Consider the following 18668-nt stretch of genomic DNA (forward strand, 5'->3'; position numbering starts at 1 on the left):
GGGGGTGTCTGGGATGGAGGGTCTGGGATATTGGGGGTGTCTGGGATGGAGGGTCTGGGATATTGGGGGTGTCTGGGATGGAGGGTCTGGGATATTGGGGGTGTCTGGGATGGAGGGTCTGGGATATTGGGGGTGTCTGGGATGGAGGGTCTGGGATATTGGGGGGTGTCTGGGATGGAGGGTCTGGGATATTGGGGGTGTCTGGGATGGAGGGTCTGGGATATTGGGGGTGTCTGGGATGGAGGGTCTGGGATATTGGGGGTGTCTGGGATGGAGGGTCTGGGATATTGGGGGTGTCTGGGATGGAGGGTCTGGGATATTGGGGGTGTCCAGGATGGAGGGTCTGGGATATTGGGGGTGTCTGGGATGGAGGGTCTGGGATATTGGGGGTGTCTGGGATATTGGGGGTGTCTAGGATGGAGGGTCTGGGATGGAGGGTCTGGGATATTGGGGGTGTCTGGGATGGAGGGTCTGGGATATTGGGGGTGTCTGGGATGGAGGGTCTGGGATATTGGGGGAGTCTGGGATGGAGGGTCTGAGATATTGGGGGAGTCTGGGATGGAGGGTCTGGGATATTGGGGGAGTCTGGGATGGAGAGTCTGGGACATAATGGTGGGATGGAGTGGGAGTATTTAAATAAAGGGGCTTGATAGATAATCTAAATAGACATGGAGTGTATGTTCCCTCCACTGAGAGGAGTGTTCTCTCCACTGAGATGATAGCGGTATTCCCTCCACTGAGATACCAGTATTCCCTCCACCAAGATGATAACGGTATTCCCTCCACTGAGATGATAGCAGTGTTCCCTCCACTGAGATGATAGCAGTATTCCCTCCTCTGAGATACCAGTATTCCCTCCACCAAGATAACGGTATTCCCTCTGAGTACCAGTATTCCCTCCACAAGATGATAACGGTATTCCCTCCACTGAGATGATAGCAGTGTTCCCTCCACTGAGATGATAGCAGTATTCCCTCCACTGAGATACCAGTATTCCCTCCACCAAGATGATAACGGTATTCCCTCCACTGAGATACCAGTATTCCCTCCACCAAGATGATAACGGTATTCCCTCCACTGAGATGATAGCAGTGTTCCCTCCACTGAGATGATAGCAGTATTCCCTCCACTGAGATACCAGTATTCCCTCCACCAAGATGATAACGGTATTCCCTCCACTGAGATACCAGTATTCCCTCCACCAAGATGATAACGGTATTCCCTCCACTGAGATGATAGCAGTGTTCCCTCCACTGAGATGATAGCAGTATTCCCTCCACTGAGATACCAGTATTCCCTCCACCAAGATGATAACGGTATTCCCTCCACTGAGATACCAGTATTCCCTCCACCAAGATGATAATGGTATTCCCTCCACTGAGATGATAGCAGTGTTCCCTCCACTGAGATGATAGCAGTATTCCCTCCACTGAGATACCAGTATTCCCTCCACCAAGATGATAACGGTATTCCCTCCACTGAGATGATAGCAGTGTTCCCTCCACCTGAGATGACATCAGGCGGTATTTAGATTAATTGAAAGCTAGAGAGCGTTTTATGCGGTGACTCTCCTCTGGGGTCAGATAAGTCATGGCTCTCCTCGGCCACTGTTATAATGGTGGGGAAAATTGTGAAGGTTGAGGGTTACAGACAGTCTAAGGCAGGCGATAGATCGTAAGAAATTAACCAATTAAAGCCTCACTAAATCTCACCTCACAGCTGAGAATTGTATTTGAAATCTCGTATATGATAAGTCACTGGTGTGGTTCACCAGCCATTCAGTGAGTTTTTTCTTTTGTTTTAGATTTTGATGAGTTATTACAGTGCTGAAGTCATGGCGTATTACGACCATGACATTAAAAATCAAGATGAATCTTGGCTGCTTCCATGTTACGGGAGGTTTTTATTGTATCAGTAATTTTCATAGTAATGCCTGTACTTTGATTGGTTGTGACACATTCACATAAAAAGGATACAACTTTCAGATACGACTCCTATGTACGAATGATGTCAGGAAAAGCTGTGACAATCATCTTAATTTTCAGAAATCATTTGTGTTCCAGTTTTCTGTATTTTAGATATTAAAAGGCTTTTCATAGTACAGTGGTTTTCTTTTTGTTTTTCTGTTTCCTTACACCTATTACCCAAAGCAACCATTTTTTATTGTAACTCATCAGTTTCCACACCCACTTAGTAATGAATATTTGTACATACAGGTACTGTATTATTTCCAGTACATAGTTTATTAATCACGTATTTCAGATATTACCAGCTGCTGAAATGAATTATGTATCTCTGCTATGCCGAGCGGTACCTCACAATCTTTTGAGAGTGCTCCCTCCGCTAGCAAGATCTCTTCATGTCTTTAGACCAATCGCACCTGCAATCACAGCTCAGAAGTCTTTTCTGCAGGTGAGAGGTGGTCAGTAATTTCAAATGTTCTTAAGTATTCACATCTTCATTATCAATATCATTATTATTATTGTTATTGGATTCATTTTTATTGGACTCGCCCTTCGCAGGGTTTTGCCATGACTGAAAAGTCTCCTTTGCACAGTATCATAATCAGTGGACAAAAGGACGGAATACAATCTTGTTGAAGAACTTGTTACTCCGAAGGAGTCCATCATATCTTTGTTACTGCTTGTGATGATACCTTAAAGCTGCAGCAGCCCCAAAAAGGAAACTTGCTTATTTCCTGCCCCAGGAGTCCCTCCTGTTTTTAAAAGGCTCCCACAAAACTCAGGATCAGGCTGATCAGGCCCATAGGTCATAAAGTTTAGTGGTATTTTGTGAGTGTCCATGTGTAGAGCAATTAAGGGTTTTAAGATATCCTGAAATGGTGTTTGTAGTGTTGTCGGGATAGGTGATGTCCGGAGCATAGATGGAAAAGTGTTACTTGTGTTTTTCTCAGGTTTGTGGCGTCTGATCAGTGTATATCTGGTGGCCTGGAGTTTAAGACTGAGTTTGGGGGACATATCTTTAGTGCTTGTCGGGTTATTTCAGTGTCTATGTGTTTTGTCCATGTTATATATGTATGTATGTTAGGGGAGAGTAAAGGTTGCTAAAGTGTGCGGTGGGGGTAAGCTTTTTATTTCAGTACGAGGGTTGGTGATTAGTTATACAGCACCCAGTTTTTACGGAGTTATTTAAACATTATATTACTTTTTTTTTTTTTTTTTTTTTTTTTTTTTTTTTTTTTTTAATACTTTGTCGCTGTCTCCCGCGTTTGCGAGGTAGCGCAAGGAAACAGACGAAAGAAATGGCCCAACCCCCCCCCCATACACATGTACATACACACGTCCACACACGCAAATATACATACCTACACAGCTTTCCATGGTTTACCCCAGACGCTTCACATGCCTTGATTCAATCCACTGACAGCACGTCAAACCCTGTATACCACATCGCTCCAATTCACTCTATTCCTTGCCCTCCTTTCACCCTCCTGCATGTTCAGGCCCCGATCACACAAAATCTTTTTCACTCCATCTTTCCACCTCCAATTTGGTCTCCCTCTTCTCCTCGTTCCCTCCACCTCCGACACATATATCCTCTTGGTCAATCTTTCCTCACTCATTCTCTCCATGTGCCCAAACCATTTCAAAACACCCTCTTCTGCTCTCTCAACCACGCTCTTTTTATTTCCACACATCTCTCTTACCCTTACGTTACTTACTCGATCAAACCACCTCACACCACACATTGTCCTCAAACATCTCATTTCCAGCACATCCATCCTCCTGCGCACAACTCTATCCATAGCCCACGCCTCGCAACCATACAACATTGTTGGAACCACTATTCCTTCAAACATACCCATTTTTGCTTTCCGAGATAATGTTCTCGACTTCCACACATTTTTCAAGGCTCCCAAAATTTTCGCCCCCTCCCCCACCCTATGATCCACTTCCGCTTCCATGGTTCCATCCGCTGACAGATCCACTCCCAGATATCTAAAACACTTCACTTCCTCCAGTTTTTCTCCATTCAAACTCACCTCCCAATTGACTTGACCCTCAACCCTACTGTACCTAATAACCTTGCTCTTATTCACATTTACTCTTAACTTTCTTCTTCCACACACTTTACCAAACTCAGTCACCAGCTTCTGCAGTTTCTCACATGAATCAGCCACCAGCGCTGTATCATCAGCGAACAACAACTGACTCACTTCCCAAGCTCTCTCATCCCCAACAGACTTCATACTTGCCCCTCTTTCCAGGACTCTTGCATTTACCTCCCTAACAACCCCATCCATAAACAAATTAAACAACCATGGAGACATCACACACCCCTGCCGCAAACCTACATTCACTGAGAACCAATCACTTTCCTCTCTTCCTACACGTACACATGCCTTACATCCTCGATAAAAACTTTTCACTGCTTCTAACAACTTGCCTCCCACACCATATATTCTTAATACCTTCCACAGAGCATCTCTATCAACTCTATCATATGCCTTCTCCAGATCCATAAATGCTACATACAAATCCATTTGCTTTTCTAAGTATTTCTCACATACATTCTTCAAAGCAAACACCTGATCCACCTGATATTATATTACTTGTTAGAAAAATTTACATATCATTTGTATGAGCTATTTGTGAAATGTCAAACTATTTATATATTGTTGTGTTATAATCTGTTTTATTTTCAAAACAGCCAGTCACCCCATCTATTACCCCAATATGCGGTATGAAACAAAAAGGCCGACTTAAACGACGTTGTGCAGACTGCTACTTTGTCATGAAGAAAGGACGACTCTATGTCTTGTGTAGGACCCACCCTCGTCATAAACAGATGGCCATGCAAAAATCAGAAAAAAATACTTGGATTTTAACACATGCTACCCAGTCTCCAAGACGACCATGGTAACTGTATCCGTATGTTGTGATAATCCTTACAATATTTTGCATCAATTGATTTTTTTTCTGTACAGAATGATTAGATAGTATTGGAAGGTAGATAAAACTGTTAAATCCAAGCTTTTCCTAAGTTAACAGCTAAAGAAAATGTTAGCTTTATGTCATTGTAAATATTTTGTACTAGAAATAATAGTGTTTGATTTACCTTTACAATATCATGAATTTTTTCAGCTTTTTATGATTTGGAAGAACTTATTTATGCATACACTGTAATGTCTGTAATCATTTCTAATCCCAAAAATGTACCATGAAGATTAAGGTAGTATTGATGATTGTGCTTATGTTGAAGTGCAGGGTGTGTGGGTGTGAGTTGATATCTGGACCAGTTAAGGATGAATAACTTAAAATTCATCTTTTTGAGGCGAAGTTAATTACAGTGTCTGCAAGAAACATTGTTTGCCCCCTGCCCCCATGTATTTTCAAAGGCTATACATGAGTAAGGTTTCTTTTGGGTACAAGCACATGATGCTCCTGGGGTGAAATAATCTATATGTGGTCGCTGAGACTAGTGTTCTCCAAAGGTGTGAGCACCAGCAACCCCTCGTATTGTGTCCCAGCCTATCTTAAGGGAACAATATTCTTTCAAGCTGCCATGTAGCAACTCAAAACAGACTGAACTTTGATGATGTGTCAATGCTTGGGCAGCTGTCAGACAACACTGTCGGACATTTTGTAAATATAAGTGGCATTTGTACAACCTTGAAAATAGTAATTTCAGGAATTAACTGTCATGCGGTTAATAAGATCAACGTGTTTTCATTATTTTTATTACTATTACAAATGTTTTATTAGTATATATATATATTGCATATCTCTATATCACATTTTATCGAATGATATTAAAAAACTCAAGTCTGATTTAGAATTTTACCACCTGATCTAGATGGATATGACTTTGAAAATGCAAATGACAAGTATTATTGCAATAGAAATATAAACTGTATGAAACTTTCATTAGATAATCTCTCGATTCAACGTGATGACTACAGTGATGATGTGCTGAAGTTAAATGAAGTCCATATAAACATGGTACTGGTTAACAAAGTGCTATTAACTACCATATACATAAGCTTCAAAATCTGGTTATACTTTACTACTTACAACATAACTGTATATTACCTGTGTTTATGATGATGAAGAATTAACATTCATAATACAGTGCCAAATGAATATACCATTCTTCATGTGTTACACTGAAATGGAAATGCACACGTTATAGACAAGCAAGTGAAATGAATTCAAAGTTTAACTTTAAACATTTAAGTACAACTGAATGGCCATGAAAGCAACAGTGTCATAACTAACCATGTTTTATATAAATATGTGAAAAAGAATTCATATTAAATGAACTCGCAAAAAAAATTGCATTTTTTCTGCAGTTAATTTCGCACCTGTCATTTTACGTTTGAAATTTGTTTTCAGGCTAAATTCACATGATATATTTCAACAGCCACCGAGAATAAAACCTCTGATTTTTGATAATTCATGAACATTCAGTTCTGGGTCTAGTAATCACAAAAATTTCAAATTATGAAGGGAATTTTCAGTCTGTCATATATTAAAAGGGCATCTTACTTTGACGGCCTATGAATACTTTTTTAACAGCATTTCTATTTTCAAAATAAGTTTATCACAATAACTAAATGTTACAAATGTAGGAAATCCTTAAAGCACCCTTCATATTCTTACGTCAAAATAATGTGAGAATGAATAACAGAATTATGACGGCAGAAAAGGTTATGTCATTATACTGACATTAAATCACTGTGATCTAGTGTCATTTCATTTTCCTTATAGTAAGGAAATAACAAGAGGTTAGTAAAATGTTCTGTGGCCTTAAAAATATGTTCATACTGAAACGGGCCAGACTTTGTGTATCATAAGACTTGACATTTGCTAATGAAATAAATGACAAATATTCAGTGTATTACTGAACTTGATGCTGAATAGAACAGGAATTTGTACGAACATAATGCAGGAAAGTTTCAAGTACAGTATCAGCATAACTTCTGTGTGACATGTGTGAAATTTATCTATCTACCTATCTATCCTCCCCTCCTGTTTTACTTTTCCGTGAGAAGAAACAGATGTGGGTCAAGTGAGGATTTTTCCTTATGAGGCTCAGTCATCTGTTCTTTATGCTACCTTGCTAATGCAGGAAATGGCAAATATGTATGGGAAAAAAAATACATATGTATATATTGATACATATCTTTTTCATACACATTCACCATTTCCCATGTAGTTAAGGTAGCATGAAGAACAGAGGACTGAGCATTAGAAGGAAAATCCTCACTTGGTCCCCTTTGTTTTTTTGGGGGGGAAAAGTAAAGACTAGAGGGAAGGATTTCCAACCCCCGCTCCTAATATATATATATATATATATATATATATATTTTTTTTTTTTGCTTTGTCGCTGTCTCCCGCGTTTGCGAGGTAGCGCAAGGAAGCAGACGAAAGAAATGGCCCAACCCACCCCCATACACATGTATATACATACGTCCACACACGCAAATATACATACCTACACAGCTTTCCATGGTTTACCCCAGACGCTTCACATGCCTTGATTCAATCCACTGACAGCACGTCAACCCCGGTATACCACATCGCTCCAATTCACTCTATTCCTTGCCCTCCTTTCACCCTCCTGCATGTTCAGGCCCCAATCACACAAAATCTCTTTCACTCCATCTTTCCACCTCCAATTTGGTCTCCCTCTTCTCCTCGTTCCCTCCACCTCCGACACATATATCCTCTTGGTCAATCTCTCCTCACTCATTCTCTCCATGTGACCAAACCACCTCAAAACACCCTCTTCTGCTCTCTCAACCACGCTCTTTTTATTTCCACACATCTCTCTTACCCTTACGTTACTTACTCGATCAAACCACCTCACACCACACATTGTCCTCAAACATCTCATTTCCAGCACATCCATCCTCCTGCGCACAACTCTATCCATAGTCCACGCCTCGCAACCATACAACATTGTTGGAACCACTATTCCTTCAAACATACCCATTTTTGCTTTCCGAGATAATGTTCTCGACTTCCACACATTCTTCAAGGCTCCCAGAATTTTCGCCCCCTCCCCCACCCTATGATCCACTTCCGCTTCCATGTTTCCATCCGCTGCCAGATCCACTCCCAGATATCTAAAACACTTCACTTCCTCCAGTTTTTCTCCATTCAAACTCACCTCCCAATTGACTTGACCCTCAACCCTACTGTACCTAATAACCTTGCTCTTATTCACATTTACTCTTAACTTTCTTCTTTCACACACTTTACCAAACTCAGTCACCAGCTTCTGCAGTTTCTTACATGAATCAGCCACCAGCGCTGTATCATCAGCAAACAACAACTGACTCACTTCCCAAGCTCTCTCATCCCCAACAGACTTCATCCTTGCCCCTCTTTCCAAAACTCTTGCATTCACCTCCCTAACAACCCCATCCATAAACAAATTAAACAACCATGGAGACATCACACACCCCTGCCGCAAACCTACATTCACTGAGAACCAATCACTTTCCTCTCTTCCTACACGTACACATGCCTTACATCCTCGATAAAAACTTTTCACTGCTTCTAACAACTAGCCTCCCACACCATATATTCTTAATACCTTCCACAGAGCATCTCTATCAACTCTATCATATGCCTTCTCCAGATCCATAAATGCTACATACAAATCCATTTGCTTTTCTAAGTATTTCTCACATACATTCTTCAAAGCAAACACCTGATCCACACATCCTCTACCACTTCTGAAACCACACTATATATATATATATATATATATATATATATATATATTACACCATTATTAAGGAATGGTGCTAACTTCACAGTCCGAAATATATTTATAGTAAATTAATCTTAACATTGTGGCTTATCATATTCTAATTTCTAACAAGACTATAGTAACTTGAAAAATATTGTCATTAATGCACAGGATATTTATAGTCATCTATTCTGACAAGTTATAATGGTAATAAAAGGCTATGAGTAATGTATAAGTTCATGAGGTATGAGTAGAAATAAGAAACAAAAGTCTCCGTCCATCACAAAAGTATTTGGTTATAGTAACTAATGATCACATCTCTTATAGAGTATTCTGAAAGATACAGTACAAGCCTCTTTAAACTAACTTGCAAGTTTACCATGAGGTGCTTGGAGCCAAAGTGACGAATCAACTGACCATTCAAAGTCCAGAGTACAACATACCAAGTCAATACCTCGTTTGATTATCAGTTTTAACCTAATAATACCCATGCATTTGAAATCTTGCTTCTAGATCAATACAATAGGAAATATTGTTCGTTCATAATATTGTGGACTAAAAGACTGCTGTGTTGCTCTTTCTCAACATGGGCCGTCAGATGTTGAAGTGTGGAAGTTCTTGACATTAACAGTACAAAGGTTGCATAATACAGCATTGTATAATAAGAACTGACATCAACAGTACAAAGGTTGCGTTATACAGCATTGTACAATAAGAACTGACATCAATAGTACCAAGGTTGAGTAATACAATTCTGTATAATAACAGTGAGCTGTCTCCAAGACAAAAAGGTATCTGTAGTGACAGACCAGCAGGGAAATCACTCACGGGCTCTTTTTAGATTTATTACCAGTATACACATATCAAATCACTGACTTTCAGTACCACCTGAAAGGAGAACATGACTTTGGATGTGTATACATACAGATTCCGATATACGACTAAGTGACTCTGACAAGTGCTCACATTCTACTTGGATTCACTCCCAGGGACAATCCACATGATTATATAAACTAAACTTGATCCATTAACTACTGTATGAACTTGGTAATGGTGATCAAGGTGCATATGACCAGTGGTGTGTGTAACCACATAAAGTATCCAAAGATTTCAAACATATCTTCCTAGATGCTGGCTATAGGTATATTTAGACAGGTAAGCAAAGACTAATTAGCATGTGATATGAAAGACAACACAGGGTTAATAACCAATGGATCCTACATTAAATACTTCTGCAGTTACCAATGATGTTTGTGTCTGCGGAAATAAGACCAGACTTGTAGTCCAGCATTTATTTATTTTTTGTTAACTGAGACGGCACAGGCAGCTGAGGCCCTGATCAAGGCCATCCCATTAATGGCGAATATGTATGAAAAAAATATATATACATATACCCTAACCTGAGCCAGGCAACGATTTTACCGACCAACCCCTACGAATGAATGAACACCTGGGTTGACTATGGACCAATTGCTGTCACCAGGATACAAACCTATGCCATGCTCGACCCTTGCCAGCCTGTGAATGTGTCATGGTCAGAAACACTAACCGCTCCATCACAGGAGTCAAAACCCATTAAGGCCCAAAAACAACACAGGGTCACATTACTTTTATGTAGTGACAAGAGTCGCACTATAACATGAGGTGGGCAACTCAACAGAACATGCACTCAACATGAAACATGTTCGTATTTACTGGTAATCCCTACCTTAGGAATGGATTATGTTCCTGTACCTTGTACTGGGAGCCCCAAACTTACAAATCGGTTAATTCCCTGGACTCTGCTCATGAGCTGAATTGTCTGTAATTTGGAAAATATATAGAAATAATGATAATTTGCATAGTCAATATCCATATGTGACTGTAACAATGTATCAGATGTTGTACCCAAAAATGAAATCAGTTAATAAACATCATATTAAGCAACTTTTAATGAAAAAAAGATGCACAGTCAAGTATTTCCACAGATTGTAGGTATAAGTAGGAAATCAATTATGTTTAAGAGTTTCTTCATTCATGTAGGTATTCATAGGTCAGACATTCGTAAGTTGGGGACTCCAAGTATGTATTTCAGCTTTTTGTGTGTTAAAAGAATATAGTAACAATGTAACCAAAGAAAAAGTTTAACAACAATACTGTGAGCCAGACAGTGGACAATTTTACCGAGCTGCTTATATTTATTACGTGTACAAAACAATGATTAAATAAGTTCTCTTTATGACATGAAGTCTGATATGTTGCAAATGCTACTGACCTGGGATTATTTGTCAGAGTAACAATATTAGTAAAAGAAGAAAGAATATCCAAACTCAAACCCAAGAAACTCTACTTAGAATTTCTTCTTATCCATATGGAGAGTTCAAAGGATAGTAATAATCATAATAGGTGCAAACAATAAACATGTACCATACAATGATTATGAACAGTCCGTAAATACTCAGTATTCAAGACTCATCAGAACCAACAATTAGAAAAAGTTGGACCTCATCTTCAAGGGAGAAAAAAGCGAATGTCTTTAAACATAAATCTCCCTTTCTATCTTAGAACCTTAGAGACATTATCTCAGAAAGTACCGCCATCATGAAGCCATACAGAGTACACCTCAATCCCTTGCTGTTGTAACAACAAAGATGAGATAACTCAATGGTCTAAATTCTTCTGCTGTGAACCTCGCATAAGATAATGTCTGACGAGGAAATACACTCACTTAACATGGCAGGGAATATCAAAAGTTCAATCCACAGTTTTATATGGCCATCAGCATCACCAGCTCCAAATACCAGAAGATCAAGCTGCATAAAACACTCTCGAAGCCCTGACTTGTAACAATGCTAAAAGTCTGTGGTTCTACTACCAGTACTTCAAAACTCTATATAAACTAGGGCTAAAAACCTATAGTAACAATATTAACAGCTCTAACGTAGATCAACATAATGCAACTTGCCTTAGATGTATAGGTAATATGAAGTTCACAGAACAGACTTGTATCATAGCTCAAAAATGCATCCTGGAGTCACAGTTCATTGTACGTACCAGTCCCAACAGTCTATAATAACAGTACCTTCAGTTCAAGCTGCTCCGAACTAGCATTAAACAATACCTATACCCCAGTGTACATACTAATACCAATACATTAGTGTACTTATCAATATGTACACAACCATATACCTATCAATACCTACACCTCAGGGTACGTACCGATACTTGCTGCTCAAAGTGCATAAAGTACCTACACTTCAATGATCATACGAGTACATACAGCTCACATAATACTAATACCTACAACCTAAAGTCCAAAACAATACCCACATCTCAAAACACATACCAATAACTACAACTCCTATTACATGCCAACATCTATGGCTTAAATTACATACAAATATGTACAGCTTAAATTACATACGAATACTTACAGCTCAAAGTACCTACCAATACCTACCGCTCAAAGTACATATCAATACCCACCGCTCAGAGTACATACCAATACGTACAGCTCAAAGTACATACCAATACCTACAGCTCAAAGTACATAAAAGTACATACCAATACCTACAGCTCAAAGTACATAACAATACCTACAGCTCAAAGTACATACCAATACATACAGCTCAATGTACATGCCAATACATACAGCTCAAAGTACATACCAATACGTACAGCTCATTTGCATACCAATACGTACAGCTCAAAGTACATAGCAATACGTACAGCTCAAAGTACATAGCAATACCTACAGCTCAAAGTACATACCTATACATACAGCTCAAAGTACATACCAATATGTACAGCTCAAAGTACATACCAATACATACAGCTCAATGTACATACCAATACATACAGCTCAAAGTACATACCAATATGTACAGCTCAATGTACGTACCAATACGTACAGCTCTAAGTACACACCAATATGTACAGCTCAAAGTACATACCAATACATACAGCTCAATGTACATACCAATACATACAGCTCAATGTACATACCAATACCTACAGCTCAAAGTACATACCAATACCTACAGCTCAAAGTACATACCAATATGTACAGCTCAATGTACGTACCAATACGTACAGCTCTAAGTACACACCAATATGTACAGCTCAAAGTACATACCAATACGTACAGCTCAAAGTACATACCAATATGTACAGCTCAATGTACGTACCAATACGTACAGCTCTAAGTACACACCAATATGTACAGCTCAAAGTACATATCAATACCTACCGCAAAAAGTACATACCAATACCTACCGCACAAAGTACATACCAATACCTACAGCTCAAAGTACATACCAATACCTACAGCTCAAAGTACATACCAATACCTACAGCTCAAAGTACATACCAATACCTACGACTCACAATAAATATCTCTGCCTGATATCTGATATCAAATCTTCGGTACTAATGCCTTCCAAAATAAAGAGTCAACTGAAGATGATTCTCCTGAAATTCAATCATCTCTTCCCGATGCTACCTCGCTAATGTAGGAGATGGCAAACACAAGTTCGAAGTAACTAAATACAGAAACATTCCATTACCAGCCCTCGAGGATTGAGACCATTCCCATCCATCCATGAGACAAAGAACTACTGGAAGAGTTAAAAAAACAATGGCCAGTTCCAGCAGTCCAAGAAACCACCATATCTGGCCACCTCACAATGGACAGTTCCAGCAGTCCAAGAAACACCATACCTGGCCATACCTCCAGGAAACCATCAATTATACTGGAAGCAGTTGGTGGCACCAGGGCCTCCAGAGCATAAAAGATGCCCAAAGGGAATGTCATCAGACACCAGTTTTCACGGCTATAAACATCGGAAGACCAAGGGATTCTCAGCAAATTCTCCTAGCCAGAGTAGACCAAGGGAACCAAAATGGTGAGGACATCAAGAATTCAGGGGGATGGTAGTACACAAGTACAAGCAGTCTATATCTGCCAATTATATGCATGTCTCCTTGACAGGGTTAGTACAGATGAAGCAATAGAAAAAAAAATTCACTGAGCAGAGGCATGTCACCAAGATATGTTAGCAAAAATACAGTCCTAACATTATCGAGGTAAGGAATGCTGCCAAGATATGGTAGCAGTAATACAATCCTAACACTAATATCATGGCTAGCAGACTGTTCATTTGGAAAAAAAAAAGTTATAAGTATCCAGGTAGTGAAAGTGTTAGCTAATGTTGCTTAGATATAAAAAGAATGGTTAATAGCATTCATTCTTAAAGTCCCCCTTCCTGAATAACCACATGATAGCGACCAAAAAGATAATCTCAGAAACATGTACATTTCTATCTGTAGAAAACCTTTCTTGTCTCTTTCAGAATGATACTTATGATAGACTTTCAAAGGAAGATTTATCAGTCACTTCAACACGACCATTTTCCCCAAGACTACACAACACGAAACATTGTGGAAAGTATTTTTTCTGACATGCTTTTTTGTTCACAAAGATCCTCACAGTATAAGCTACCCATGTACACGTCATAAATAATGCTGCCATAAATCCAAAAACAAGTTACAAGATGTATCCTCATGATGGAGAGAACTTTAAACATTAATGGGATATTATGCTATGCTGTGAAAGGTGACTTACTACAGTATAGCACTGTTGGCCAGATTATATCAAAAGCTGTACACATCTACCTCAAATTCTATATTGCAGATACTTGAAAGACCAGTTGTACCCTTCCAATTTTCCATCTTTATTATTACAAAAAAATGAAAGATTTGAGAGGGCATTTCTTGTATTAAGAGTATGTTAAGCACTTCACGAACTAAATATTATAGGCAAACCATGTATAACAATTGTCTAACCATCATTCATAACACATACTCAATTGCAACATACACACAGTATATTACACTTGCTAAGGATTGGAATTTACAATGAATTGTTGATATAATTAACAAAAACATACATCTATGGTATATGAAGTATTTAGGGATATGATAACACTATGACAGACATTTGTGTATTACATTTCCACAACTTCTTAGAAATAATTCGTTGTCATGAAGGGCTATTCCTTATCAGTTTGTAAGTACACACAATATACACTGGTATATATATAGCATATCTACAGGAATGTTAGGAATATTATACATTCAAAATAATTTTCGTGATTATATCGCCAAAAGCGTATGTGAAATGCACATTCTGCTCTCCATGCTTCTAAAGCTCTGTGGCAAGGAATACAGACAGGCAGAGGAAGAAAAAAACTTTAAAAGCATTATTGTTATCCATGGTAATGCCTCTTAGCCAACCATATCACCCAGTCTACTTCTATGAAACATATTTCCATATGATATACAGACATAAGCTCTTTCACAATCACACTCTTCACAAACAACAAATATTCAAAAGATCTATTACAATATATAGAACAGTGATAACTATGTTAATATAGTCAAGACAATTCATCATATATCTGTCATGTGCTGGATAACAAGTTGAAGATCTAATTTGGTATTTCAAATGCATGGAGAACAAGGTATACTTTTCAAGGCATTGAAATGGTTATTCACATCCCTTACTTTCCATGACTACGCTAATAGCAACCAACCTAATGTGATGAAAGGTTATCATATATATATATATATATATATATATATATATATATATATATATATATATATATATATATATATATATGTTTTTTTTTTTTTAAACCATTCGCCATTTCCCACATTAGCGAGGTAGCGCTAAGAACAGAGGACTGGGCCTTTTTTGGAATATCCTCACCTGGCCCCCCTCTGTTCCTTCTTTTGGAAAATTTAAAAAAAAAACGAGAGGGGAGGAATTCCAGCCCCCCGCTCCCTCCCCTTTTAGTCGCCTTCTACGACACGCAGGGAATACGTGGGAAGTATTCTTAAACCCCTATCCCCAGGGATAATATATATATATATATATATATATATATATATATATATATATATATATATATATATATATATATATATATATACATATATATATATTATTATTATTATTTTGCTTTGTCGCTGTCTCCCGCGTTTGCGAGGTAGCGCAAGGAAACAGACGAAAGAAATGGCCCAACCCACCCCCATACACACTGTATATACATACACGTCCACACACGCAAATATACATACCTATACATCTCAACGTACACATATATATACACACACAGACACATACATATATATACCCATGCACACAATTCACACTGTCTGCCTTTATTCACTCCCATCGCCACCTCGCCACACATGGAATACCATCCCCCTCCCCCCTCATGTGTGCGAGGTAGCACTAGGAAAAGACAACGAAGGCCCCATTCGTTCACACTCAGTCTCTAGCTGTCATGCAATAATGCCCGAAACCACAGCTCCCTTTCCACATCCAGGCCCCACACAACTTTCCATGGTTTACCCCAGACGCTTCACATGCCCTGATTCAATCCACTGACAGCACGTCAACCCCGGTGTACCACATCGATCCAATTCACTCTATTCCTTGCCCTCCTTTCACCCTCCTGCATGTTCAGGCCCCGATCACACAAAATCTTTTTCACTCCATCTTTCCACCTCCAATTTGGTCTCCCACTTCTCCTCGTTCCCTCCACCTCCGACACATATATCCTCTTGGTCAATCTTTCCTCACTCATTTTCTCCATGTGCCCAAACCATTTCAAAACACCCTCTTCTGCTCTCTCAACCACGCTCTTTTTATTTCCACACATCTCTCTTACCCTTACGTTACTTACTCGATCAAACCACCTCACACCACACATTGTCCTCAAACATCTCATTTCCAGCACATCCACCCTCCTGCGCACAACTCTATCCATAGCCCACGCCTCGCAACCATACAACATTGTTGGAACCACTATTCCTTCAAACATACCCATTTTTGCTTTCCGAGATAATGGTCTCGACTTCCACACATTCTTCAAGGCTCCCAGGAATATCCTCACTTGGCCCCCGTCTCTGTTCCTTCTGGAAAATTGAAAAATGGAAGGAGAGGATTTCCAGCCCCCCGCTACCTCTCCCTTTTAGTCGCCATCTACGACACGTAGGGAGTTTGTGGGAAGAATTCTTTCTCCCCTATCCCCAGGTATATATATATATATATATATATATATATATATATATATATATATATATATATATATATATATATACATATCTTTCTTTCTTTCAAACTATTCGCCATTTCCCGCATTAGCGAGGTAGCGTTAAGAACAGAGAACTGGGCCTTTAAGGGAATATCCTCACCTGGCCCCCTTCTCTATTCCTTCTTTTGGAAAATTAAAAAAAAAAAAAATATATATATATATATATATAAGTTCTTTATTGAGCCTACTTCAATCTTTCTATGCAAGTGTTAGTTATGAAGTATACAAAAGATTAAAAATAAGTTTTGTATCTGATGTTACATAAATTTACAGTTTTCAAAATGAAACTGTGAGTGTTCAGAATTCAGTTTACATTTGATGAACTATTTGCATTATCATTAGCCATGTTCTAGGACTGTGTACGTGAAACATATACAGTGATAAACCAGTTTTTACCAGATTCATCATTAAGTTATGGATTTTAAAATTCATCTCGTGTCTATGCTTCAATTTGTGATTGACGCTCTTAAACCTTGTCCATCCGATGAAGTCAAAAACTTGAAATACATTATTCTGTCTTTAAGTTTATCATTAAAGTTTTCAACCAGATATCAGGAAAGACTTTTAAACAATGAAGTGTAAGCCTCATAAAAGCATTACTAAACAAGGCCTTTGTGACTACACCAAATAAAAACGGAGAATCAATTCAGCTATCTACTTTAAGCCAAAAAATTTATCATTAGCCTTATATTAACCCTTTACTGTAAACTTAATAAATACCGGTACAATAATCTATATTCAAATCCAGCGCTCGGCTTACACGATATTAAGAAGTCAACACCATCCCTACAAGAAATGTGAAACGATATGGGGTTTGTGGGTGTGCAATAAAAAATGACTTATTGGTGAACAGAATGATTCCTGCCTGATATAGGATAGGGTGGTAGGATGTCCACAACAGGGGGTTATCATCTTGACAAAATGCAGGTCCTCAGTGCAATCCTTACGAAGTCACAGACACTATTGCTCATTGCATCGAGTTAACAAGTGGTGCTTGAGGCAAGCCAGCCTGGAAGGAAAGAGAGGAAAAATATATGAAATGTATACATATACAGAGTAAACAAAGCTAAAGGAGTGGGTGAAGAATGGGATATATTTACATGAAGTAGTGCTGGCATGTGTCAGAGAAGTGTGAGGTATGTGGAAGGTGGGCAGGTGAGAAAGGGTAGCGAAAGGTGGAATGAAGAAGTAAGGTTGCTAGTGGAAGACAGAAGAAAGGTGTATGGATGGTACTTACAGGGAAGGGGTGCAGTTTGAGTTTACAAGAGAAAACAGCAGGAGGAGTAAAAGAAGGTGCAAGGACTGAGAAAGAAGGCAGATGAGAGCTAGGGTGTGTGTGTGTATCAGTAAACTTTAGGGAGAATAAGATGTTCTGGAAGGAGATCAACAGCGTGTGAAAAATGAGGAAACAAATGGGAACATGAGTGATGGAGGCAAATGGGTAAGTGGTACCAGGGAGTGATGAGGTGAAAAGGAGATGGAGTCAATACTTGGAACTATTGTTCAAAAATGTTTGATGATAGGGTGGCAGATGTAAGGCGTTTGGGCTGAGGAGATATGTGAAGTGAAATAGTCCTGGCAAATGGTTTGGTGTAGAGAAAAAGAGGTGGTGAAAGCCTGACGGAAGACGAAATGTGGCAAGGTGGTTGGTGCATTGGGTATAACAGTTGAATTTCTTATGAAAGAGGTGACTGATGGTAGTTAGGACTTTCAGTATATATATGAAATAAGAAGCAGTTGTCTAAGGATTGGCCATATGCATATATAATGCCACTGTATAAAGGCAAAAACGACAAAGGT

General features: G+C 39.0%; 2 long non-coding RNA genes across 2 annotated transcripts; both read right to left on the bottom strand.

Moving 5' to 3' along the window:
- Positions 1-5687: 5687 nt before the first annotated feature.
- LOC139767507 (uncharacterized) lies at positions 5688-17872 on the bottom strand. Its single transcript, XR_011717142.1, has 2 exons — positions 17734-17872; positions 5688-6127 (listed from the first exon to the last, which is right to left on the bottom strand). It is a non-coding gene; the product is annotated as an uncharacterized lncRNA (long non-coding RNA).
- LOC139767508 (uncharacterized) lies at positions 7320-15673 on the bottom strand. Its single transcript, XR_011717143.1, has 2 exons — positions 12274-15673; positions 7320-12237 (listed from the first exon to the last, which is right to left on the bottom strand). It is a non-coding gene; the product is annotated as an uncharacterized lncRNA (long non-coding RNA).
- Positions 17873-18668: the final 796 nt, after the last annotated feature.

This window comes from Panulirus ornatus, chromosome 61, assembly GCF_036320965.1.
Source record: "Panulirus ornatus isolate Po-2019 chromosome 61, ASM3632096v1, whole genome shotgun sequence".
Classification (NCBI taxonomy): domain Eukaryota; kingdom Metazoa; phylum Arthropoda; class Malacostraca; order Decapoda; family Palinuridae; genus Panulirus; species Panulirus ornatus.